Source organism: Chelonia mydas, chromosome 26 (assembly GCF_015237465.2).
Source record: "Chelonia mydas isolate rCheMyd1 chromosome 26, rCheMyd1.pri.v2, whole genome shotgun sequence".
NCBI lineage: Eukaryota > Metazoa > Chordata > Testudines > Cheloniidae > Chelonia > Chelonia mydas.
The window spans coordinates 11928693-11954772 of NC_057859.1; the positions used below are offsets into that span (position 1 = coordinate 11928693).

At 44.3% G+C, this 26080-nt stretch overlaps 1 long non-coding RNA gene across 1 annotated transcript in view; it reads left to right on the forward strand.

Moving 5' to 3' along the window:
• Nucleotides 1-26080, forward strand: part of LOC122463863 — a 171412-nt gene that overhangs the window by 66934 nt on the left and 78398 nt on the right. Inside the window, exon 2 of the long non-coding RNA XR_006287524.1 lies at nucleotides 12748-12862. This is a non-coding gene — a long non-coding RNA (uncharacterized LOC122463863). The remainder of the gene's footprint in view (nucleotides 1-12747; nucleotides 12863-26080) is intronic.

Here is a 26080-nt window from a genome sequence, read left to right on the forward strand (position 1 = left end):
GGGGATTGGACTAGATGACCTCCTGAGGTCTCTTCCAACCCTAATCTTCTATGATTCTATCCTGCTTCAGCATGGATGAGAATGGACTAGATGATCTCTTAAGGTCCGTTCCAGCCCTACATTTTATGACGCTATGATAATTTGTTCCCATGCAACTTTATATGCATTTTACATATTGCACTGACAACAGACTTTAAAAACCTGAGTCACCTCCTCATTCTTGCCCTTTTGCTACTGCACTCCAGCAATTCCTAGCTGGTGGAAGGCCCTTTGGGAGCCACATCCAGTTGGCAAAGTGTAGGGCAGCTTCTGGGTTGATCTAAACTACCCTGAGGCTGCAGCCTGCATAAAACTGGCCTCAGATTTGGGGGGAATGAAACTGGCTCCTTTGCCAAATTTTCTTTAGAAACCGAGTGCAGCAGAGAATCCAATGATAAGGCAAATGCCGTTTGTCTGCACAAATGAGTGTAAATCAGATTGGCATGAGTTAATTCAGTTATATACATGCACGCAATGTTGCAAAAGATACTTCATGCTCACAAAGGCCAAAGTGAGTTGTCCTTGAAAATTTAGCCTTGAGGTTTCAACGCCTGAATAGACAGGATGCACTGGGAAGCTCCAGAGGTGGGAATGACCAGGGTGTTATGTTCTTGTTAATGATTCACTTACTATTTGTGTGCTTCAAGGCTCTGTGAAAAGAGGAAATGATAGCTTCAATCTTTTGTTCTTGGCCCATCCTTCCAGTGATCAAAGGGATGTTTGTCTGAACTAGAATGCATAACATGTTACACTAATTTTCTTCCCTAACCAAAGAGCAGGGGTTAGGGGGAGGCATATTGGCGCTGTTGAATCCAATCCAAGGAAATTTACTTTCTTTGCTGGTTTTGTATTGATAATTTTGCACAGCCAAAGTACTATCCAACATACAAATCATCCCCTTGAGTGTTCCTTATTAATCTGATAGCAGTGCACGTACTAAAGACTTTTAAATGGGTTTGGTGACTTATGCTGGGTTAAAGATTTAGCAGAAATGCCTTGTTCTCTGTAGGCAGGGTGTGTGAGTTGAATTTTGAACTAAGATTTGTAGGAATGCTTAGCAACAGACTTCAGATTAAACCATGAAAACAATCCATAGCCAAAAGACGTGCACACACCAGCCTCGGCCACTCTGCAACATGCCGCCTGCCATTGGAATGCCAATATGTCTTAGAAGAGTTTTTGGTGCAGTGGTGTTACTGCTGGACACCAAGTGACATGATGATGATTGCAAAGAGTTGGGAATGTCCTTGCTCCCCAACTCCAGAAAACAAGTACATAGTTTAATGGGGATTGGTGTATTGTATTGGCATCAGTTCTTCATCCATTATAACATCTCCATAAATAACACATTTAACTTATGTGCATTGCCTAACTAGTCTAGTAGGATCTCTATAGAACCTAAAGAGAGAGCCCCGTTCTCAGCATGAAGCACCTGGTGGCTCAGTAGATCTATCCTCCAAGATTCCTCCAGAGTGGTGGACTCCTCTGGTGCCACCAATGATGGGCCATGCCCCTCCCACTTCCAGCCCCTTGCATAGTGTGACTTCCTAGGAGAAAAGGGGTGTGGCCTGGACATCCCTATGGATGGCTGTAATTTACGTTGGGAGCCATTCCAACCACTGAATTAGGGAAATGCAATGACATGTAAAGACTGACCCCTTTGCCTCTTCTTTTCTGATCCAGGGTCAGAACACTGAATAATCTGGGCTCAGATATTCATTTAGAGAGAATTTTAAATTTCTGGTTTTAGGTCTTAAATAGTCCATAGACTTTGTATTGGCCCTCTGCACGGGGAATATAGCCTGATTGGAGTGCCAAATGTTAATGCACTTTTCTGTTTAAACACAAATTTGGCCAAGATTTGAGAAGCGTCCAGTTGCTTTGGGGGGCGGGGGTGCCTATCTTGAGAGACCTTAAAGGTGCTTGATTTTCAGAGTGGATGCTTCGCACTTTGACAACTGGGCTCCTTTAAGATATTTCAAGTTGGACTCTCAAAACTGGAGGCCCCCAAAATCACTAGTCATGTCTGAAAACCTTGGCTTAATTTCTTGGGGGCAGGGACTGTCTCTTGCTATATGTGTATGCTGCAGCTAATGCAGTGCGGCCTGACCCAGTTGTTGCCTCTAGGGATGGTTCTAGGGACAGGCGTGAAGGGTGGTTTCACCCTAGGCACAAACTTCCCAGGGGTGTAGAAAACATTTTCCACCCTGGCTGGTAGAACACCTAGGGCAAGTCATGATTCTACAAATAATGAGAGGGGAGAGAAATATGTTACCAATTTGCAACTTCTGCTTATTTTGTTTCCAACAGAACTCGAACATGTTTGGAGACTCTTTCGTATTTTATGACATGGGTATTTTCTTATAAATCAGACAGCTGCTTTCCTGAACTTCTCACCCCGCCTGCCCGAACGTTTGGCTTCAAGTACCAAGCTCTCTGCACGCGCGCACACGTGCTGATTGACAGTGTATACAACAAAGCCAAGTGCTCTCTCCATTTATTGAGTGAAGACATGCTCCTCTGCACAGTGTTGAGGAAGCAGATCAGAGCCATCAGACCTAAATTCCCCCTAAGGCACTAGGCAGTCGGCCGTCATCTCTGGCTGTAATTAAATATCATCTGTTTTCTATTAAGCACTTGCTCTGTGCTCTTCTTTAAAGATAGATAAATACAAATCGGATGTTCTGAGTTTTGGCCCTGCCTGTCGGAGGGAGCTGAAACTAGCCCATGCATTGGCAAACTGGAGACCAGCTCGGGGATTCAACCTTTGCACGTGCATATGGGATTGCAACTGGACTGGATTTCCTTTTCTTCCTTTCACTTTGCTGTCATCTTGGGGTTAGAATAAGCAGTAAGACTCTTCCAGTTCTTCCCCCACCCCCAGTTTCTATTTCTGGCTCTGCTGCTAATTCCCTGCGTGCTCTGGGGGGAACAAGTTCCCTATTCTGTGCCTCAGTTTCCCCATCTGTAAAATGGCAGGGTTAGTGCTTTTTCATGACATAGTGATGTGACCGTGGTTTCTGTCCTGCAAGGTGCCAAGTGCTTCCTGTGAAGTGGAATTGGGTTTGAATTCATTAGGCACTTGAGGGCATCCAACACCTTGCCACAGGTGCTCAGAAGAGTCCAGTCTAATGTTTGTAAACCTACTCTGAGCACCTGTATCTTCCAAAGAGGAGGTGACTCTGACATTATTCTCCATTATACTGTTTTTGCTGGAAAATTGGATTTTTGATCAAAATGAGAATTTTTGTGGAAAGTCCTATCCTTGAAAATTTTCTTCTTTTTTTTTTTTTAAAAAAAAAACCAAAACTGAGACCGTTTTTGCTGAAAATGTTTGAGAAACCATTTTTTTCCTTTTTTTCCAAAGCTTTCCATTGGGTGTACGTGACATGGGAGAGTGGAGGGGACAATAGACTCTTCTGAGCAGCTCCAGGGTTGCAGGACTCTCTCCTGATCATTCCACCACACTCAGTTATTACTATTGACAGCACTGAGTACAAGTGAAAACTGCTCTTATCTCCTGAAGATGAGAAAATTATTTTCAGGGGAGAAAGGAAGTTGTTTTCATGCCAGTTCTGCTGGAAATCGGGCCAGGCCAAAAATGCCAGATCCAGATATCACCCAGCTTTGGCAACATATGACCCACCTTCAGATTCACACAGTTAAGTTTGAGGCCTACCTCTCTCTCATAAAGTGATGTGGGACATTGAGTTTGAGAAGGTTTTGTAATGTAGACAGAGCACAGGCAAGCTTTGAATGCTGTCAGAAGCGATCATTTGATCCGGGATGGGAGTCAAAAGAATTTCAAAGGGCAGGGGAGGATGGCTGTACAGATGGTTTAATGAAGAAATTGACATGGCAGTAGTGTTGAAAGAGAATTAGATAAAAAATGCTTGCCGGACCCTTGGGGTCTTTCTGAGGTTTTGGGAAAACTCAAAAAATTCAAGTGCTGATCTTTTCAGAGAAATAAAACAATACTTGCGCTAATTTCTCTCTTGATCCTGAATGACCTCCCTATAATATCAAATTGTTTAAATATTACTCAGGCCAATAAAAAGCAGAAGGACTCACTCACCATTACTGGACTCCAGTTTCACACTGGATTAATGAAGTCTGCCCCGTGTAAGACGGGAATAACACAGTGGCGATTTGGATCCAGGAAATTCAAAGTGACTTTAATTCTGCAGCTTCAGCCCATGCTTCTGGGGTAAGGTACTTAAGCAGAATGGGCTGAATTCACATTTTGGCCCAATAACCAGGGCTGTGAGAAATGAGTTTTCCCCTCCTGCATTTCCCAGTGTGTCCCATCCTCTTGTGTCTATTAGCTCATTAGTGCACGGACTGTCCTTATTGTGTGTATTGTTCAGCACGGAGCATCGATTTGACTCTAAAAGGCACCAGGTTGGCCATGGAACACTCTCTCTGTTGTCAGATCAGATCAAAAGACAGGGTCCTGACCATTTGTGATCAACTCAGATTTCATGGGACTTTTCCCAAAACCCGAGTCAGAGAGATTTAAGGCTAGAAGGAATCCGCCATCAACTAGTCCGACTTGTATATCCCACGCCGCCCAGCATCTGCCCACTCAACCCAACAACCGAAATCAGACCAAAGTAATAGACCCCACAAGTTCAGGCAGTTTCATTCTGCCCTATCTAAATTAGCCCATGGAGTTTCAAGTGAATACAGTATTCTTTGCTTGCTGTCCAAAATTTTGTGGTGATGGTGCTGTGCAACTATTATTGAGCCAGATTGCAACACAGTTGTCCTGAGATACGAATAGAGGGTCACGCACGCCTTTGCTTATGTAGGCTGAGCTGACAACTAATGAGCGAGAGCAGCATATTAAGCTGTGACAGGGGGCTGTCAGGGAGAGTCCTCTGCCTGCAGCCCCAAACTGAGCCTGATCTTCCTCTGACTTACACCAGTGGAAATTAGACTTTTCTGGCTTTCCGGTTTTCACCAAAGTGAATAGGGCTCTGCCCACCGAAGCCTGGGATGTTCCCAGAAGCTGTTGAAGTGATCAATGGCAAGTTGTTGTGTTAGACAGAAAGGCTGTTGAGTTGAGTACGGCCTTGTTTCATTTGGCTAATAGAAAGCCTTTTGTGGTGGTAGATTGTCTTAATCATGACTGGGCTAAAGGTTTGGACTGTCCAAGGTTCTTAACCAAGTTTGAGGGATACGGTTGGGTCCTGTCTCCACAGCAGCTGTGAACAATGGTGTAAGGTAGGTCAAGGAACAGCCATTCTGGAATGGGGCCTGTTGTGCAGATGTGAACAGGCTCATTTCTTCATAGGTTGGTGCTAGGATTCAGGGCCAAGATTTTGAAGAGTGCCTAGTAAGTTCTAATTTTTGGGTGCTTGACCTGAGACCTCTGTCAGGATTTTTCCAGAGGTGGGGGAGGGGATGCCCAGCACTTGCTCAAATCGGCTCCCTTTTAAAAGGAAATACCAAGTTGGGCATGCAGGCACTTTTTTGAAAATCTTGGCTTAGTTGCATAAACCTTGTCCTTGTATAAATCACAGGTGAGCCCGTGTTACAGGTCCCTGTATGTGCCAATCCACAGAGGGTATAAATTGTTATGTGATTGCCGCCATTTTTGTTGATGCACTGGGGATTGAACTGGCAACCTCCAAAATTGAAAGCATAAGCTGCTACTTGAGCTACAAAGCCAAGACTCCCTAAAGTTGGGGCCTGTAACAATTCATCTCCTCTATGGAGCACAGAGTGGGACCTGTTACACCTGCTCAAAGGTGAGCTACTGAGAATGCAGCCAGCCAGATGCTGATGTTAGGATTCTCAGCAAATGGGAGATTGTTTTGGAAGTGCTGATCCAGCCCTAACGAAAGCAACAGAAAGACGAATGCTGCCTCTTCAATATCTCATCTTGCTGTACAATTTTGTCAGTGCTGTTTCTTCCCCTTCACCTGCGGTTTCAATTAAAGCTATATTTGGATCTTTTCCAGATAGTTAAACTTGTCACTCGAAAAGATGAGAGAGATTTCATTTTGCAGATACAGAGATCAAAGCTTTTTCTGCTAAGCTTTCTAACCTGACCGGTGTGTCATCATTATCTTCAAAACTACTGCTTGTCATGGACCTTATTAAGGGGCTACATTTCTGCTTCAGGTTGTGTTCAAAACCAGGTAGCTTTCAAGTTAGTTCCTCTGAGTAGCACCCTGAATTTGTGCGAACTAAAAGTTTTCATTCTATAAGCGAAAAGTAAATGGGCTGGGAAATCACTCAACAAAGTTTGTGGGGAAAGAAGATGGCCATGTAGTTGAGTCTTGGCCATGGTCTGAGACTTGGGGTTCAATTCTTGTCTCAGCATCTGGCTGGCTGTAGCCTTGTCTAGATCTAAGATATGATCTAAATATGTGTTAGCTAACATGTGCCAAGTGGCATGTTTTAAAAGTCTAATGTGGATAAAGCGCCCTGCCTTTAACATGTACAGCATTAAGGGAGAGTGTAGCCGTAAGTTTACACTTTAATATGCTAAACTGGACAAGCTAAAGTCAATGTACAAACACTACAGAGATGGGAGGGGTTCTTCAATTGTTGTTGTAAATCCGCCTCTCTGAGAGGCGGTAGCTAGGTCTTCAGTCGACCTGTCCTACACAGCGCTAGGGGTTAGGTCTGCTTAACTATCTCTCTCAGGGTGCCAATTATTCATACCCAGGAACAACGTAACTAGGGCGACCTAAGGTTTGGGTGTAGAGTGGGTCGAGGTCACCCTTTCTCTCTTCCCAAGTGGTGTCTGTATTATCACTTGCCCAGGAAGTCATGTTGGGACATCCTTAAAGTGTGTCCCAAATGTATCCATCATCGTTGTTTTACTGTATTGGATGTTTTTGATTGGTTTGGTCTACTTACAGTTTCTGATGTTAAAAGAAACTCTTTCCAATGGACTCTGCAGACCTTTCGCAGGCATTGACTCTGGAATGTGTTGATCTTATCCATTTTTGTTTCAGATTTCCATGCCTCTGATCCACAAAGGAGGACAGACAGGTTGGCAGTGTTAAAACTTTTTTTGTCAGTGCCACTCGGGCTACATTTCCAAAGCTTTTCAAGTTTATGAAAGGTGTTTGCTGCTGTTGATTTACTTGTCTTATATTAGTGCCTTTTTTAACATATTAGTTAGCATGTTTGCTAACCCATGGCAACATCCCATCTCAAGTCCTAGTGTACACAAAGCCTGTGACCATGGTTAAGTCACTTAGGGTATGTTTACACAGCCCTGGGCAGCAAGCCGCCCAGCTTGGGTCAACGGACTTGGGCTCACGCTATCACACACTCATGAGAGCTATGTAGCTACTGCTTTGAAGTTGTGATTTGGGCTCTGAAACCTAGGGAGGAGGGTGGGTTTCAGAACTAGTGCCACCGCCCAAGCCGCAACTTCAAAGCCCTGTCTACGTAGGTGTCTTTAGCATGGTCGTGCGAACCCAAGTCTGTTGACCCAGGCCGGGAGGCTTGCTGCCACAGGGTGACCTACCCTCTGGGTTTTCAGAAATGCTCTGCACTGACCAAATTCAGCTCCCACTGATGCTGATCGGAGTTCTACTGCGAACTTAATGGGAAGCCGTTAAGCCAATGATGAGCAATTGTGAACATCAAATCAGTGTCAGTGCCTCACAACCAGGGGTGCTGGAATGGTGGGGCAGGGGATCATGGCCCCGCATTTTTATAAATGGGAGGGCTATGCCCTCCCACTTAGAATCATAGAAGATTAGGGTTGGAAGAGACCTCAGGAGGGCATCTAGTCCAACCCCCTGCTCAAAGCAGGACCAACCCCAACTAAATCATCCCAGCCAAGGGCGTACGGGCAAGAACCGTACAGTGACAGGCAAGAGGGGACAGAGAGAAATGAGCAGGGGGTGGGGTTTTGGGGGAAGAGGCAGGTGTTGCGAGGGAGGGGATGCCACAGTTCAAGTGCCTGTGGGCTCCCCCTCCCCAGCACTTTTAGGACACTTCGACTGCTCCTGCTTAGTACAGCATCTGTACAAATAGGTCTAATAACCCTTCCTTTGTCTTGTTTGAGACTGTACATACAGCAGCAAGCACAACAGAGCCTCAATCTCCATTGCGACGGCTGGATGCTACTGTAATAATACATTCCTGCCTTCAGCAATTTATATTCTTCCCTCCTCCCCACCCACAGTCCATTTAGCTCTTTGAATTAGCATTTTGTAATTAACGTCTCTGCTTTCTTCGGCATGTTTTCAGGTTTTTTTCTATCCAATCCTTTGTGGTGGTTGCTGGTTTGTTTTTTTGGAAAAGGGACGTGTGAGATAAAGGCACATCCCAGGGAAGGTTAAGCTCTAGCCCAATTAGGCAGCTTTGTCATCTCTGATTGTGCTGGGTTTACATGTGTGCCTTGACTGAGAATCTGCTCCTGGCTATGAAGGAGCCAAGGCTTTGTCAGAGGGCTCTTGACTGATTAAATTGATAAGCCCATACCAGAACACGGGGTGGCCCTGTTTGGGGGAAAACGCAGCTTAAACTTGCCTAAAAATGCCTGTGCTGAAAGTCTCTCTCCAAGGCTGCAGACATAAAACATAATAATCTGTACAGTTTTTTACAAGTGAGAGTAATTAAGCCTCGGAACAATTTACATAAGGTCGTGAAGGATTCTCTCCATCACTGGCCATTTTTAAATCAAGACTGAACCGGAGCAGAAAATCATCCAAGCAGGAATTGTTTTGGGGAAGTCCTTTGGCCTGTGTTATGCTGGAGATCAGATTAGATTATTCCATTGGTTCCTTCTTTGAATCTATGAATGTGAGGAGGAGGAGGGAGTTTGGCTTTTAATGCCACTAGTGATTTAGGGAGGTGCTGGGGCAGTGGTATTGTGTTGTACCAGGGGAGGACACAGTGAGGCAAACACATCCAGAGAACATACTCTACCATCGTATTCTGGCTCCCTGATGTCATGGAGAGGGCTTTCTGCTCCTCATTGTGTTCCCGCACAGGGGAGCCAGACCTTAGCCCCTTTTGGTGTCTCACCAGTATTGTCTACGTTGGAATTTTAGACACTAGTGTGGCTGTGGTTGCATTATTTACACCAGTGGCTAAAATTGCAGCACGGAGAAGGCACGGAAAACTTTTTCTTTGTTTACAATAATCCCCAGGGGCAATTTTAAGATCTCCCAGGGTCTACAGCAAAAGTCCCCTCGCTCTGCTTTTGTTTCATGCACTGTATGCTGGATAATAATATGAGAGGGCTCCAGGCTTGTAAAACTAAATTGTCTCTTTATTAAGAGAACTATTTACATAGGTTCTGCAACTGCAGTTAATTTTCCAGTCATTTGTGCACAGACTGACTTCCTGGTGCATCTTCCAAACTCTTTCCTCCTGCAACCTGTGCTCTTCCCTCCAGGTTTCATGCAGGTGCCTATTCTGTTCCTCACCGTTGTGCTTGCAGGGGTATCTTCCAGAGTGAGAATCAGTGATCGCTAACTTGAGTAACCCTGTCTGTGGAGCTTATTCTAGAGTTAATGAAGATCTTGTGTCCGCTTTGAAGGTCAGCTGGTTTTGGCAAAGCTTCAAGCCCAGGAAGATTGAAAGAAAAGGGAGATGAGTGGGAATAAGGAAGGAGAAATTGCATATATTTTATGCAACTGCTTGGAGAAAGGCCTCTCTGAGGCTGTGATCTGACAGTATTGTTCAGGGAAAAACAGTATCACTGGGGACAAGAAGAAAACTCATGAAAGGATGAGACCTTCAAGCCCCTATGCAGAGTTCACAAAAGCCTCAGGCAGAAAACAGTGTGGAAAGAACAATATTGATTCAGTGTAAGAAATGTAGTTCTGTAGACAACCAAAGCAGTTTGCCAGGAAGAATTGGAAGGTACAATAAGAAAAATTAATGAAGAGGTTCTTGATGCCCGCTAATCTTTTACAGAGCTAATTTGTAAAGCAGAACTGAAGAGAAGTCTGTAATAACTATCAGCAAGGAGCCTCTACATCAGGGCTGCTTTGCAGAATGGCAGTTGACTTTGCAGAAAGCAGGCTCCTAGGGATTTGAAGCTGCTTTTCACGCAGAGCAAAATAAGTCACATAACTGCAAAACACCATGCAATGTTGTCGGGCTTACATTTTCTAACCAACTAGGGGATTTAGTTCCACAACTTCAATTAATTTCCGGTAAGAGTTGTAGGCGGTAAATCTCAATGTTTGATGCAAAAATGGTTAGTTAAAAAAAATATAATGTATTCTTATTATGTTGGATTGGAATAAACTTTATTGCACCTTCATAGAATCATAGAAGATTAGGGTTGGAAGGGACCTCAGGAGGTCATCTAGTCCAACCCCCTGCTCAAAGCAGGGCCAATCCCCAACTAAATCATCCACCTTCATTAAATTGGAAGAAATACTTGGGGCTTGGAGATTAATAATATACAACAACTGTGAGGAAAGTTGCCAGGGAGTCATGCTGGCTTCTTCCCCGCTGGTGCTTTCTACCAGGCAAATTAGTCTGTCCCTGCAGCCTCCAATATGTCAGTGAATGGTCACTTAGCTATGATTGTCAGTTGTCTGTGATTGCACCTGATGAAGGTTTCGGCCTTTCCTTTGTCTGGGGCAGCAGACTTGTCTGATTCAACCACATTTTAGTCCCATATTTCTTTCATATTTGTACAGACCTTTTGGCATTTAACACATACACCATACAAGAATATTAATGATCAGTGTGGTGGTGGTGGTTTTTTCCAGTGATACTATACATAACCCCCTATTAGATCCATATTATTGCGTAAGTGAATTGGGGTCCACGGACCTGATCCGACCAACTGACACTCACTATCTGATAGCAGTGAGCAAGCCCCTTGCCATCTGGCATAGGGATGCTCTTAGGGTCACACTTTGTAATCTTGGGAACTGTTTGGTTACTTGGGAACAGGAGTGTCTTCTCAAAGAACTACCCACCTCCCCCTTTGTTAAGAAATGTGTATATTCTCCTTTTTCTAAGATCCCAAAGGGAAGAGAGATATAGCATCTGGCATGTCAAGGCCACAAAAGCTAAGACAGACGCCTCCTCTCTCCAGCTTCATAAAGAAAAACTTCAGTTTTAAATTCACACACAGAATTTTCAGAATATTCTTATTAAAAATGAATTCATGTTTCCCTTAAAGTTACATGCATAGTTGGGACACAGTTTGTAGAAAACTTTTATTTTTTAAATACTTTAAAATAGCATAAGCTTCCTTGAGGTGCTTATTTGTAAATGTTTTTTGTATTTAAATGCAAGCCTTACAATAATGGCATGATGCCATTGTTCTATAAACAATCGTATGTTTTATACACATGTATACTATCACTGATTATTAATATAAGAAGCCATCTGAGTACAAGGTATTAAATGGGCAATTAATTAGTTACCTAGCAGGGCTTAAACAACTTCCCTACCAAACTCAGAAAGATAACACTTCTTGGAGAGGTGGTTCTTAAGACAAATCAGTGCCTTTTTGGAGGACTATTTGAGCTAAAGACTCTTTAAGAATCACATAAGTTTAAAGACTATTTCAAGGCTAAGACACTTGTTTGAAACATGGTTCATGAGTTGAAGTTCTAATAAAACTCAAGGAATATCTCAGACGTCGGACTTAATACAAGAAAGAGCTAAAAGTGAGATGATCTGAGAGTTCAGAATGATATACTTTAGTCTTATCTAGAGCTACCAAAGACAGGGCCACTCTCAAAAGTGTAATTCCTCAAGGCTGTCGGCAGACAGACATACAAAATAATTTGTAACTGAAATAAACGTGGTTTATTGTTTGTGTTTAATTTCCCCCTTTAATAATAAAACAGCCAGTTAGTCGTCATAATTCTTTTGTTTTTAATCATGGCATCCCCTAAGGCCTGGCAAAGAACCTCATGAGACTAAAATAGTGGGAATCACATCCCTGAATGGACATTTGAGAGAGAACTTAAGGTTTGGCCCCTGCATTTTCTTGTTTCTGTAGTTTATGCATTTTAATAATTTTTTGGAATACCATTACTTGGTGCTCAACAACTTGGATCTAGCCCATACAGTCTTGTGACTTAACTCCCTAGTCGTCCTGCGAAATCTCAACTTCAGACTGTGGAATGAAAGTGAAGAAGAAGACTCAACACATTGGCTGTGTTTTGCTTGATTTGAAAGGACTGGATAATTTCATGACCCACACCATTTGCAGCGTGCAGGATAAAATAATATAAACTCGCTCTTATGTAGCTGGTCACTGGACGTGCCAGGGAGGAATTCTCCACCCATGTGCAGCAACATGTCTAGCACTGTATTATTGATTTAGACGCATTAGTTTTTTCACTTTCCTTTAGAAGCATCTGATATTGGCCAGTGCTGGAGGCAGAATACTAGACTTAGTGGTCCCACAGCAGTAGATGTATCCCTGTGTTAATATGGGGGCAGAGGGCAGGGGTTGGACCTCCCTATTAAGGAGTTACTGGGGGGCCGGGGGGGGGGGGCTGGATCAGCTCTCAGTGCAGGGTAGGGCAGTTCCATGGGCTGCTCTTTCTTGCCATGGTGCAGTGGCCTTTAGGACACAGGTCGCCATTGGCCATGTCTCCATTTGCCCCTGGATTCAGCTCTATGCTTGGCATAAAGAGGATGATGATACCCTGAGAGAGATTAAGACCAACACACACCATAAGGCAATGACTAATCTGGCCCATAGCATGATCGTGGTAGCAAATTTTTCTTTTCTTTTTTCAGTGAGTCTGGAGGAACCCCACTCCCTTGTGAATCAAGGTGGCATGAAGCTGGTATGTCTTTGGTCCGCTTCCATCCACAGAAAGGTCACATAACAATGCAAGTACCCATAAACAGTGTAAGTACCCACCAACACAATGGGATCTGGGGACCAATATAGAAGCAGCCCACTGTTTGCTAGCGGTCCTTTACTGGGATCAGTCATGTTTTCTGGAGCTCGGTTGTAACTTTGCAAATGCACCTATGGTAGGTGGGTATGAATTTTTATAATTAGTAAAAGTGGACTCTGCTTGAAAATAAGGAAGATGAAGTTTCAAGGCAAATAAGTGGCTGCACAGTGACTTGCTAAATTGGAGCTAGTTCTCCAAGCATGTAGAAAATAATCCCCATGCATTTTTCTCTGTTAAAATTTTCCAGGCAGTTTGGATTCAGTCAAAATTATGTTACTCTTGTTTCTGACAGTTCCTAGATATGATTGATGGTTTCGTTCAAATGCCAAGTTAATTTGTTTTGTTGCTTCTTTAAATCACTCTTTTACGGATTCTGGCAATGTCTTTAATCGTCCCTTGGATATAAATTACTTTTCAGCAATTGAAATATGATTTTCTTTTGTGGTCTCTGTCGGAAATGTAACAACCAAAAAAACAAAAATAAACTCCTTTTTCCTTTGCACAGAACAATTCTCTCAGGAGTTTCTCATTAGCTGTCAGCCAACAACCCATCTGTGTCTGTTTGTTCTCTGCCATTTCCGCATGCCAACATTTAGTTTCACACAATGTAAAATCATCCAAAGATCAGGGTCGAGGCCACATAATAGGAAACCCAAAGCCTATTTGTTTTTATACAACTGTACTTTAGGACCAAAATGCCCTCATAGCAGAAGTGAATTGGTATTTTCTTAGCTCATTTTTCTAGAAGAACCACCTGGGTTTTCTATTCAGGCCAATAATTCTTGCATTTAGATTTAACTTTATGGTAGCTTAGATTAGATTTCAGAAGCTCTTCCTTTCTGGTACCTTGCCTGTGACCTAGCACAGGGTATTGGTTTCCTGACTTCTCTCCCCTTCTCTGCCACTGACCTGCTGTGTAGCCTGGAGCAATTCTCTTAGGCCAACAATTTTCAAAAGCGTCCCCTATTTTGGGATGCCTCAAGTTTTTGGGAGCCCAATTAACCCCCAGGACCTGATTTATTTCCCCCTCTCCTCCCCCCCCCCCCCCCCGGAGGTGCTGAGTGCCATCAGATGCCAGGGACTGCAGCTGCGGCTCTCAGAGTCTGAATCTCTGCAAACTGGGTCAGACCAAAGGTCCATCTAGTCCAGTGTCCTGTCTTTCAACAGTGGCCAATGCCAGGTGCATCCTTAGTCATAGCTAATATTTGTAAAACACATTGTGATGTTCGGGTGTTAATATAATTCTCCACTCATCCCCGTCCAGTGCTCCTGGCTCTTGCCAATTTCCCTTCAATTAGAGCTGCCACCAAATTCCTCCATCCCATTTGTGTTATTCACAGGTAACATCAGATACTTTTGAGAGCACTTGTATTTGCTACAGATCCAGTTCAGAGCACAGAAATTCAGAGGTTGGGTAAAGGTCATTTTGAAAATGTTGCCCAAATTTAACAGGCCAAAATTAGATTCTAATTTTGATGTTAGTTTCAATCTCCCCTTGCTAATGGAAGTGTTTTGCATATCCTTGGACTTTTCTGATATTTACTACTTGTGATCAAAGGCACCTATTGTATAGACAGCTGTCCACACACAACAAAAACATGGTCTGTGCCTGAAAGGGATTTTTGTTATGTTGTGAATAATAAACCCAGCATTATAGGTAATGTGACAGCTACGGTTTCTGTCCCTGCACATCTGATTTATAAAGCAATTAGCTAGGTTCTCAACTGGTGCAAATTGGCATGTTCACATAGCTTGAACTGAGTATCCGAGCTACATGGATTCACACCAGCTGTGCATTTGTGTTCTAAATCGCACACAATTTACTCACCCTTTGAAGACTGATTCTTCTTCCTGACATCTATAAAAGAAGCATTGCAGTGTTTAATATCTTCATAAATGTATATGTGGACTTTAATGTTCAGCAATGCCCATTTATTTTAGAAGCCAATGTCAAATCCAAACTTGTCATGACTCTGAATGCTTAACTTTGCTCGGTTACATTTGAATAAAGTGTCCTATTGGTTGTTAACAGAGAGAATGAATTTGTAATGCATAGCAAGTCAATCTTGCAAAACATTTTTGACTTGCTCCTTTTCAAATTCTACATAAAACTATTTCATGCTGTGAAGTTATACTTTAGTGGTAAGACACATTGGACTTTTGATAATGCTAAAGCAAAAATATTCTTTGACTGTAATTTTTGAGGGATGGGGACTGTTTGTATGTTTGTACAGCTTTATACACAGCAGGGAAATACTGGAAAGTGACTAGTAAATAATATTAGGGCAGGTGTCACTAGGTGGCACTGTTACAAATCTGCAAAGTTCATTTTTTTAGCATGTGAGCAAATGTTCAGTTTTGGGTAGATGTTCGGTGCTGGTGGTGTTTGAAAGTTTTGGGTTATACAAGGTCCTATATATAGGCGATGCTTCTTGGAGAAGGAAGGTGGATATCACCAAGAGAGTTTGCTTTCTCCCTTAGCCTCTGTTGGAAGTCCATTCATAAGGCAGAGTTGTTCCTTGGGAATTAAGCTTTGGTGTAGGGCTAGAAGAAGAGATTGCCGTGCATGCTTTTTGACCATCTCTGTTCCAGGACAGGTGTAAGGCCTGATCCTGTGAGTGCCTTGTGGAGATGGCTGAGCATGCTGAAATCTCACTTCAATAGCAATTGAGGGTGCTTGGCATTTTGTAGGATTGGGCTCTAAGAGGGCAGCAACATACTGCAGTAACTAAAGTTCTTTACTGGTCTTGAAGATGAGCACCATGGGGTGGCAGGTGAAATTCACTGGTCCATGTAGGCCTTCACAGTAGAACTCAGGTGGTGCCGAGGCCTTGTTTTAGCAATCTACACAGAGTGTGCTTTGCAGTGATCCAATCTGGAGGGAAGAAAGCCTGGGTAATTATGGTGGGGTCCTTATCTGTGAGGAAAAGTCACCATCTATTAGCAGGGCAAATTGGAAGAAGCTACTCTCTGGGAAACCAGGACCTCCACTAACAAGACCTGACTAACCATACTGGATGTATATCCAGTTACAAACCAGTGGCTTAGCTAGGAGTGGAAATTTGGGTGGGACCCAACTTTCAGGTGGATGGGCAATGACAGACAGCGCTAGCTCAGCTTCTCCGCCGACGCCACGCCCTCTTCCTAGCCCTGGTGCCTCCAGGCAGAGGGCATCACCTGCCAAGCTGGGCACGCGCACGGGGCGGCTCAGAACCTGGCAAGGCAGAGCTGCTGGAGCTTAGCTTTCTGAAGGGTGGGTGCAGAGCTCTGTCCTGGATTTCAGGGGCCCAAGGGATGCTGTGGGCTGCTGTGGCAGCCCTACACCCCTGCTCAGATTTGGGTGGGCCTGGATGCTAAGCGGGTGGGCTGCAGCCCACCCAGACTGCCCCCCTCCATCCCGCCCCCTCCCGTGGCTACGCAGCTGCTACAAACCCTAGCTAACGATGCATTCGGCTCTGCAGCTGCTTAAAGACGGCTGTGGCATGGCATGCCAGGCCTGGCAGCAGCCAAGAAGTTGAAATTGTTTCCAGTGTAGAAGACTGCCCCTTTGTCCCCTCGCCAAATTAACTTGCTTGTTGCAGGAGCTTCGTTAGCCAGAGTGCGAATCTCTTCCCCCCGGCAAGCTTGCAAAAGGAAACGCATGTAGGTGTTGCCTTTCTGGTCCGGAGAAAACAAACAATTCACCCTTTCAGAGCTGAGCAGAATCTGCATGGAGAGAAGAATCTTCTGCTGTTTGCTCTCTGGCTGCAGAGATTCCATGGAGCACAGACGTGCTATCCTCTTCTGCAAAAAGAAAAGGAGTACTAGTGGCACCTTAGTAGCTCACGAAAGCTTAGGCTCAAATAAATTGGTTAGTCTCTAAGGTGCCACAAGTCCTCCTGTTCTTTTTGCGAATACAGACTAACACGGCTGCTACTCTGAAACCTGTCCTCGTCTGGAGTCTGTTCTTGCCACAGTCACCTGGTCTGAGGGGTGGGGTGTCCCCTACTGGGAAACCAAGGTGATGGGCATATTAAGAATGCCTAGCAATTAGATTTGATTATTTCTATTGCAATGGGATCATTACTTCCATTGTACTAGGTGCTGTATAAACAAATCTCTCTTTCTCTCTCTCTCTCTCACACACACACACACACACACACACACACACACACACACACACACACACACACACACACACACGTGCAGCAACTATTTATCCCTTCAAGGTATGGCTCTTCAAGCCTTGCGAATGCTCATAACATGAGATCACTCAGTTAAAAGTCAGAGACCTTCTACTTCCTGAAATGTAATAATAATCATCCTTAGCTTTTACATCAGCTGATCTCAAAGCACTTTACTAGGAAGGTCAGTCTCATTACCTCCATTTTACAGATGGGGAAGCTGAGGCCCAGAGGTAAGGCAACTTGGTCCGACGTCACCCAGCGGGATAGTGACAGAGCTGGGAATGGAATTTAGGTGTCCTGAGTCCCAGCCCCATGCTCTATTCACTAGGCCACCCTGAGTAATTTATTTCGTGCTTTTCAGCTAAGAGATCTCAAAACACCCCTCAGCAAGGAGGACGTGTCATTATCCCCATTTCTGTAGATGGAGGAGCAGAGACTTTTCCAAGCAAACTGGCAGAGCTGGGATTAGACCCCAGGTCTCCTGACTCCAGGTCCCATTGTCCTTAGCCTATCCACTGGACCATGCGTTCTCTCACTTAGGATTTTCTGAGACCTGTGCCAGTCATACTACCCTGGGTTCTGAGTGAACTTTTCGCATCTCACACACTAAGGAGCAGATCCTGCTAGGTGCTAAGCTGCCTTAACCCCAGATAAGCACATTCAGACTTGTGGGCATTCAACATGTTGCAGAAGGCATTCTGTTTCAAGGATCCTGATTTAAGAAAGGCCTATATTAGCTGTAGAGATGGGGGGTGGCTTAGCTCTCTCTGGCTAAGGTAGGGTAGTTTCCTACAATAAATTTTCTAGTGCATTGTTCGTTCTTTACTTAATGACCAAAATGATGGGGTTCCCAATCCCATTCCATTTGGAGAATATTCCATCATTTGAACATATTTCACTGTCATGAAATCCACGTCTTTGGATAATCGGGCCATACAACCAAGAGACCGGTTCTGCAAATCCTATGTTCTTAAGTACTAGACAAACTCTAATATTTTCTGAATGGCACAATAACTGCGCTCCTGAATGTAATTATTTCATTGAGAATGCAACTTTCTTCCTCCATAGACTTCAAACCAGGCAGGGCTGATGTAGTGTGAATTCCAGTTAGCTCATATGACTTTGCATCCTATCAGTTTTGCAGTTGAGGCTTAATTGATAATCCTTTCCAATAAGCACAGCCCAGACATTTTACTCAACGCAGGGGTATGTGTTTAAAAACTGGGAGTAAATATGGTGAGGCATTGATTTAAATAAAATATATACATTAAACGACTGTATCCTGGATCTAAAACCGTGAATTTTGGAGAGACATGCCATTCTTGGACTTCACTTTTAAGGGAATCCATGTAGTTTCTGTGCATAATGCAGCTTCCATTCAGCACTGAACCAGAATTATGTTTCAGACTTCTAGGTGCTACTTGTGACTATGCCCCCCATAAGGCTTTATGGAAATATGCTTATGAATGTATATATGACATAATTAGAATATGTTTTAGGCTACATATGCCATGTAACATGTCTCTGTAAAGGTTATGATCTACTGAATCTATTCATCCTATTTGTATGTATGTGTCATTTTTGTATTCGAAGTTATGACTATTGGGTGTGTACTGGCTTGATTTCTAAGTAGCCTTTGTAAAGCATTTGGTCAGCTTCTTCAGAAAGGAATGGGCAAATTAAATTCCCAGTCAAGAAGCACTTAAGGGACAATGGATCTTGGAATGCTCCAATCCACATAAGAAATCTACTTGAGGACCTTCAAGGTAGCATGTGACCCATGGCTGCTACCTGTAAGTTCTGAGTCATGCTTGGACATGTGACTGGCCCATGTGACTCCAGAACTCCATTTTGCCCCCTGGATTCTACACGGGGGAGGGAGGGGTGTCTACCCACAAGAGAGAGTCTATTTAAACCCCTGGGAGACCCCTCTATTTTGTCTTCAGGTTGCTCAAGAGAGAGCCTCTCCACCACCAAGGATATCTGAAAGAAACTGGAACAAAGGATAGTAACTAGAGGGGGTGTGAGTGATTGCTGGACCCGGACTAGAAGGGTCTGTAAAAGGAGACTTACGGGGTGAGGTTTTTAATCTGTATTCAGTTTTTTCTTAGACATAGACTTGCATGCTCTATTTTATTTTGCTTGGTAATTCACTTTGTTCTGTCTGTTACTACTTGGAACCACTTAAATCCTACTTTCTGTATTTAATAAAATCACTTTTTACTTATTAATTAACTCAGAGTATGCATTAATACCTGCGGGGGGACAAACAGCTGTGCATATCTCTCGATCAGTGTTATAGAGGCGAACCATTTATGAGTTTACCCTGTATAAAGCTTATACAGGATAAAACGGATTTATTTGGGGTTTGGACCCCATTGGGAGCTGGGCATCTGAGTGTTGGAGACAGGAACACTTCTTAAGCGGTTTTCAGTTAAGCCTGCAGCTTGTGTGGGACGTGGTTCAGACCTGGGTCTGGGTTTGTAGCAGGCTAGTGTGTCTGTCACAGGCAGGGTTCTGAAGTCCCAAGCTGCCAGGGAAAATGGGCTTAGAGGTAGTCCCAGCACATCAGCTGGCAGTTCCCAAGGGGTTTTCTGTGACCCAACGCATCACAGGATTCACCCAAGAGTTCTGAAGGAATTCAAATGTGAAATTGCAGGACTACTAACTGTCGCCTGTAAACTATCATTTAAATCAGCTCCTGTACCAGGTGGCTGGAGGGTAGCTAATGTGACACCGATTTTTAAAAAGGGCTCCAGAGGTGACCCCGGCAATTACAGGCTGGTAAACCTGACTTCAGTACCGGGCAAACTGGTTGAAACTATAGCAAAGAACAAAATTGTCAGACCCATAGATGAACATAATTTGATGTGGAAGAGTCAGCATGGTTTTGTAAAGGGAAATCATGTCTCACCAATCGACTAGAATTCTTTGAGGGGTGTCCCTAGCCTCTGTTTGCTGGAAGCTGGGACTGGGCAACAGGGGAGGGATCACTTGATGATTCTCTGTTCTGTTCGTTGCCTCTGGGGCGCCTGGCACTGGCCACTGTCGGAAGACAGGACACTGGGCTAGATGGACCTTTGGTCTGACCCAGTATGGCCGCTCTTTATTGTGCTGGAAATGGCCCTACTTGATGATCACTTTAGATAAGTTGTTACCAGCAGGAGAGTGGGGTGGGAGGAAGTTTTGTTTCATGGTCTCTGTGTGTATATAATGTCTTCTGCAGTTTCCACGATATGCTATGCATCCGATGAAGTGAGCTGTAGCTCACGAAAGCTCATGCTCAAATAAACTGGTTAGTCTCTAAGGTGCCACAAGTACTCCTTTTCTTTTTACGAATACAGACTAACACGGCTGTTACTCTGAAACCTCTCTTTACACTGTTAGAGTGGTGTATAGGTGCTATATCAGGGGTGAAAATCTCATCTTCGCCCCCGGCACCCACTAAGGCTGAAGTCTCTGGGTTTGCTCCTCCTTAATCTGAGTGAGTTGGCTGGGGGCTGGACTGCTGAGTTAAGAGCTGTCATTCAAATTTCTTCTTTCTCAATCATCCTTTAAAATGAAGCAGCGATCAATTAAATTCAGACCCCTCCAGCAAGTTCTGCTCCAATAAGAACCCTTCTGAGATGGGTTTGATATAAAATCCTTCTCTCCCGTCTTCTATGAAATATTTAATATTTTGCTCTGAATGGTTGGTGGTCTCCCAGAGGCAGAATGGTGCTGCTAACTTCAGAGGGAATCAGTTATGTGGAATGAAAGACACGTTTAAAAAGCCCAGACTCTCTGTGTCCCTGAAGAGGCAGGAGAGATACTTTTAAACTTCAAACAAGGGGTAGGAGAGAAATGAAGAGGGCATAGGGACAGGCGGAGTAAGGTGATGGATCGCTTCACATCTTGCTGATTGGAATGTAGGGATTGCCAGACTGGATCATGTGGGGGTATTAAAACTGTGTAGTCTGTCACTTTAAATTTCTGCAGGTCTTCCTGGCCTTGCTTCCAAGCTAGGGGGCTCTGGAGGGACATGGAGGATCTATGTCCTGAGCAGTCAGTTCTGCAGAGAGCCAGCCTCAAGTAAGGTGGGATGAGTTTAGAGAGCAGCCTGTTTTCTCCCTCTCTGATTTTGGGTTCTTGTGTAGCATCGTTCTGAATTCTAAGAAACAAAGTCATGTTACATTGCAACCGTCCATCAACAGTATTTTGTTTTTTATCTAGCGTAGAACCATAGGTTTTGAAGGGACCACAAGGGTCATCTAGTCTAACCCCCTTCCAAGATGCAGGATTTGTTGTGTCTAAACCATCCAAGAGAGATGGCTTTCTGTGTGTATGCCAGGAAATGTAACAGATGGGACCCACGGTTCCATAGCTTGTCTCTAACACTCCAGTCCCAGCTGTATCAGTGGACAGTGCAAAAAGCGGGTATTGATGAGGTAACCTGCCCCCAGAGGAAATCTGACTCAGTCTATCTTCCAGAAACAGATCTCAGCCAATAGACTTCATGGAGGGCTTCAAAGCATCAGGTAGGATTATTAAGGAGGAGTTGATGCAAAAAGGATCAACGGAAGTAAAGATTTTCAGGAGAGACTCTTCTGTCTTTAATGGCTAACCATTGGTCATGATGTTTTTTTGACTCGCTTGGTCAGTCTTCAACGGCTCTGTCCCTTCCTCTTGATGACAGCTTAATTGCTTTTCTACCCTGAAGGGGGGGAGCTCTTGCGGGGCTCTGCAGAAATCCATTGGAGCACAGTTCCTGTCCAACATGCATCTGGGCCTCTGTTGAAATGGGGAGGGGTGCTTCTACCTGGCACCTAGTCAGTGCAGGAAGGGGTTAACAACATATTGCCCTGGGATCAGGCAAGCAGAACTAGGCTTTGAGAAGTTTAAGGCTTCATAGCAGAGCTGAAAGCAAAACTTAGGAACACCTCAGATGGTTGACAGTGCAGTTTAGTAACACTCTGTATTAAGTCATTTGGTGGAGTGATAAGTAGTCAGCAAATGCATTATATATTGCCCTGTAAATGTCAGCTTTGCAAAAGGAATCCTCCAATATGATGCATACTATAGAACACTGCCAATATGGGCTGGAGCCAGGTCAATTTATGATACCCCTGAGGCTTCTGCATTATTCAGCGTGCTCCAAAAATAATTGGAAACTAGCGTTCCCCTGCCTTATGATTCAACTCCAGGGCCGTTTTTTCCTCCATTGCTCTGCGCTGCGTGCAGTCATTTTCAGCGATCCAGTGTGGATGTACAATACTCCCATTCAGATTTGTATAATCGTGCAAGGCACTGGAGAATCAGACTTTAGGTTCTTCTGGGTGTGAAAACTTGTATTGCACCTGTCTCTGGGCTGACATGTCCTGTGACCCACTATGTAGCATATCCCAACAGGCAGTAGGCGAGGTTATAGGTGCAAAGTCTGGGATGTATAGAGAAGAGAACAATAAAGAGAAGGAACCAGGGAGAGACTAGGGCTACGTACACACTACAGCTTAAGTCGGTATAAGCTACGTTGCTCAAGGGGGTGGCTTATTCACACCCCAAGTTGCACTGAGCTAAGCGCCGGTATGTACAGTGCTATATTAGCAGGAGACCTTCTCCCACAGACATAGCTGCTGCCACTTGCAGGGGCTGGAGTAATTAAGTCGACGAGAGGGTGCTCATCCATCGGCTGAGAGTGTCTGCACTCGCGGCCCGACGGAAGTGCAGCTGCATCGGTACAGCGGGGCCACCGAAAGCTCTGCAGTGTAGCCATAGCCTGAGTAAACTGTGATCCAAGACAAAGACCTGGGATATGCCTGTTGAGTATCACCTGAGAAGCAGGCGGCGCTGAATGGAAAGTGGGTCTGGCCCAGGGCAAGTGGGAATAAATTGCTGAGAGCCTCTCCCCGTTAGCTCCCTATTATTCAAGTGTTGCCACCATTAACGAATTGATCTGGAGATGGTTCATCTAGTGTATAACTTGTAATTTAATGATCCAGTGCCTGGGGCATGAATAGGGAGGGATTCTCAGTGTCCAGCTTTCTATCTCTTGAACTAAAGGAATTAATGCCTTAACTGGTAGCCATAGTAGGCTGTTATCCTCTAATGAACCAGCCACTAGAGGGAGATGCATCATACCCTTTGCCAGCAAGATAGGAGTGGTAGGATTGTGAGAGCAGTAAGTACTTTGATACCCACATGGCTCCAGCTGGAAAGCTTTGACTCTTGTTCAATGACCCACACGGCTTTATTTGTGGTTGACCAGCTCACGCTGGAGAACAATCTTGCATTACAGGGAAAGATGCTTTAGTTCAGGAACCTTTTGCTGAGAGCCAGAGCTTCCAGGCTTAATTTAGCCCAACCCAAAGGAATGCACAGTTGATAAATTGTATGGTCAGTTGCTTGACCATGCTTTCATTAGGTGTGGAATATATTCAAGAGACCAAATAACGAATATCAGACAGGTTTATTGCTAAAAGTCAATAGTAGTAGAGTACAGGAAGAAAGGCTCAATATGATACCATTTTCTGGGAAGCCATCTCATGCAGGGTTGTTAAATTCACCTTATGCAGAAGGTGTGCTTCCAAAGTGACACATTTCAACTAATAGTATTTATAGGATGATCGTATAGGTTACAAAACTCTAGAATCACTAAAATCCGACCCATCCATCTGTACCGGTTCCTTAACTTGTTGTTCTGTACCTCCCTTAACTACATTTTGGATACAAGCATCTGAGGTACTGTTCAGTGAAGGTACCTCCCCAGTTTGTGCCAGGACAAAACAATGATGTATTTTGCCTTTGATGTAAGTTTTTTGCGTTTTCTAATGCCAAAGATGATTTTCAGCTTTGCAAAGTGTTATGGGATACCTAGCACATGTGAACTGGGTTATAGAAAGACAGGCCAACTGCTAGAAATACATATGCAATACATTGTTATATTGATATTGTGTACGTAATGCATATTAATATATGGGATGTGAATAGCACATATTGATAAGGTGATACATTGGCCAATGTTATAAAAGCAAGGACAAGAAGGAAGACCTCTGAGGACTGAATTGAATTCAGTATAGTGGGGGAACTAGATTAAGCCGTTTTGTGACTAAACTGGAAGAAACCAGATGTTCACGATGCTTTTGGTCTGGGGGGGACTGACCCTGGGCTTTCTGGATCTCCGAGGAAGAGCTCCTATTGGTTAAGCTAAAAGACCACAGGCTGGCTTTTTAAAGGTATTTAGGCACTTTAAAATGTAGATGGTGCCCAATGAAATTTTCAGATGTGCCTAACTCCCATTGATTTCAATGAGAACTAGGGAACTAAGCCCTCTGAAAACCTCACTGAGCATCTATCTCCAACTTAAAGTGCCTAAATACCTTTAAAAAAATCTAGACACACATCCATTAGATTTAGCAGACACACAAACCACTCTCCATGGCCTTGGCACTAGAGGGAGACAGAGCTACACTATATTACTTTTGCTTTTGCATAGGCTGAGACTAATTCAATTTGCTCCATCCCAGCTAATTTGGGTAATAACTTGTCCCTCTGAGAAGAGAGGGAATTTGAATTCTGCTTTGAGGCCAGCGTGGGATGAGAGACGCCTAGGCTAGCCCTTTAAGGGGGAATTCTTCTAGCATTTGAGCATGACCACTGGATAAAGGTATCACCAGTGGGAAGATCAAAAACAAGATGCTCTGTCAGAGCATGAGGGGCTTGATTCTATGGCCCAGCATGGCTGCTTTGCACGAAGCATAACCTCTCTCTTCTGAAAGTGATGCAAAGTGTCCTTAATGACTGTAGATAGCCAGCGGAGACCTCGCGGTGCAGGGGAACTCTCCACTGATGGAAAGCTCTTTGAGACAGCTCTGCCCTAAGGGGATCGGGAGTGTGACGTATTGTAGGCGAGTTGGAGCTCCACTACCCCATAGCCTCTGGCAGGATAAGGTTCTTTATGCAAGCAGTGTAAGTTAGAGCTGCTCCTGTGTGGCTCTAACTTGCCTTGGGGCTGGGTGACAGCTGAGCAGGGATTTGCCTCTGGCTCCCTGCACTCACTTCCCCTCACTCTAAGTGAGTTCCAATCACATAAGGTGGATAATCATCCCCGACAGTCCCCTTTTCTCTACCTGACGTGCGGCTAACGAAGAACATGCATCCAGGAGCTGTAATCTCCACTCAGCTGTGATGTTCCCCCGTAGGACGGCCAGCACAAAGCTGTTCCATGGCAAAAATACATTAGGGTTCCCTCCCTCCCCCGCCCCAATGAAGTGATCTGTAATGAAAAGGGATCTGCTGAAGGCTTGGTATAGGAGCATGTGTGCGGCTGGGACTTCAGCGGAGATGCCAATCAGGTTTGCCTTTGCAGCACTAGTTCAATTAAAAATTGTAAATTACAATCTGCTGGAGATAATTAAAAGGGGTTGTGTGTGTGCTAGGAATAGTCAGCTACTGATTGCAATACCGTCTGTGCTGTCTTTAGGAATAAGGATGGGGCTGTTTTTCCCCCTCAGTGGGAATAGTTATGAGTGGTACATCTAGAGAAAACCACTGAAATATGCACTGATGGTTGCGGTGAAGGCCGGGTTGAGAGGCAGGTGACCCTGGGGTGCTGGGCTTGGGGGGCGCCAGGCTCGGGGGGGGCTGTTTTTGTGGTTAGCAACAAAAGGGAAAATACAACATTTGGAGTCACATGTGTCAGGTATTCAGTGTGTGGATTCATTCTTCACTAACCTCCCAGAATGTTCTGGACCTTTGTAGAATCTTGTGGCGCCTTCCAGACTTGCTGAGACTTTCCGTAAATACAGATTTACAGATTCGAGTGTGCAAATGTATCCTCTTATGTGACAGGGATAAATCGTGCATCAAAGTTGTGAAATGGGCTACAAATGCAATAAAAAATAAGGTATTCTAAAGTTTAACGAATGGGGGGTGGGGTGCCGCAGACCCTCTTCACCTCGGGTGCCGTTTGGTTTAGGGCCGGCCCTGGTTGTGGTCCAATTTTTAGAAGTAGCTGTAAGAATA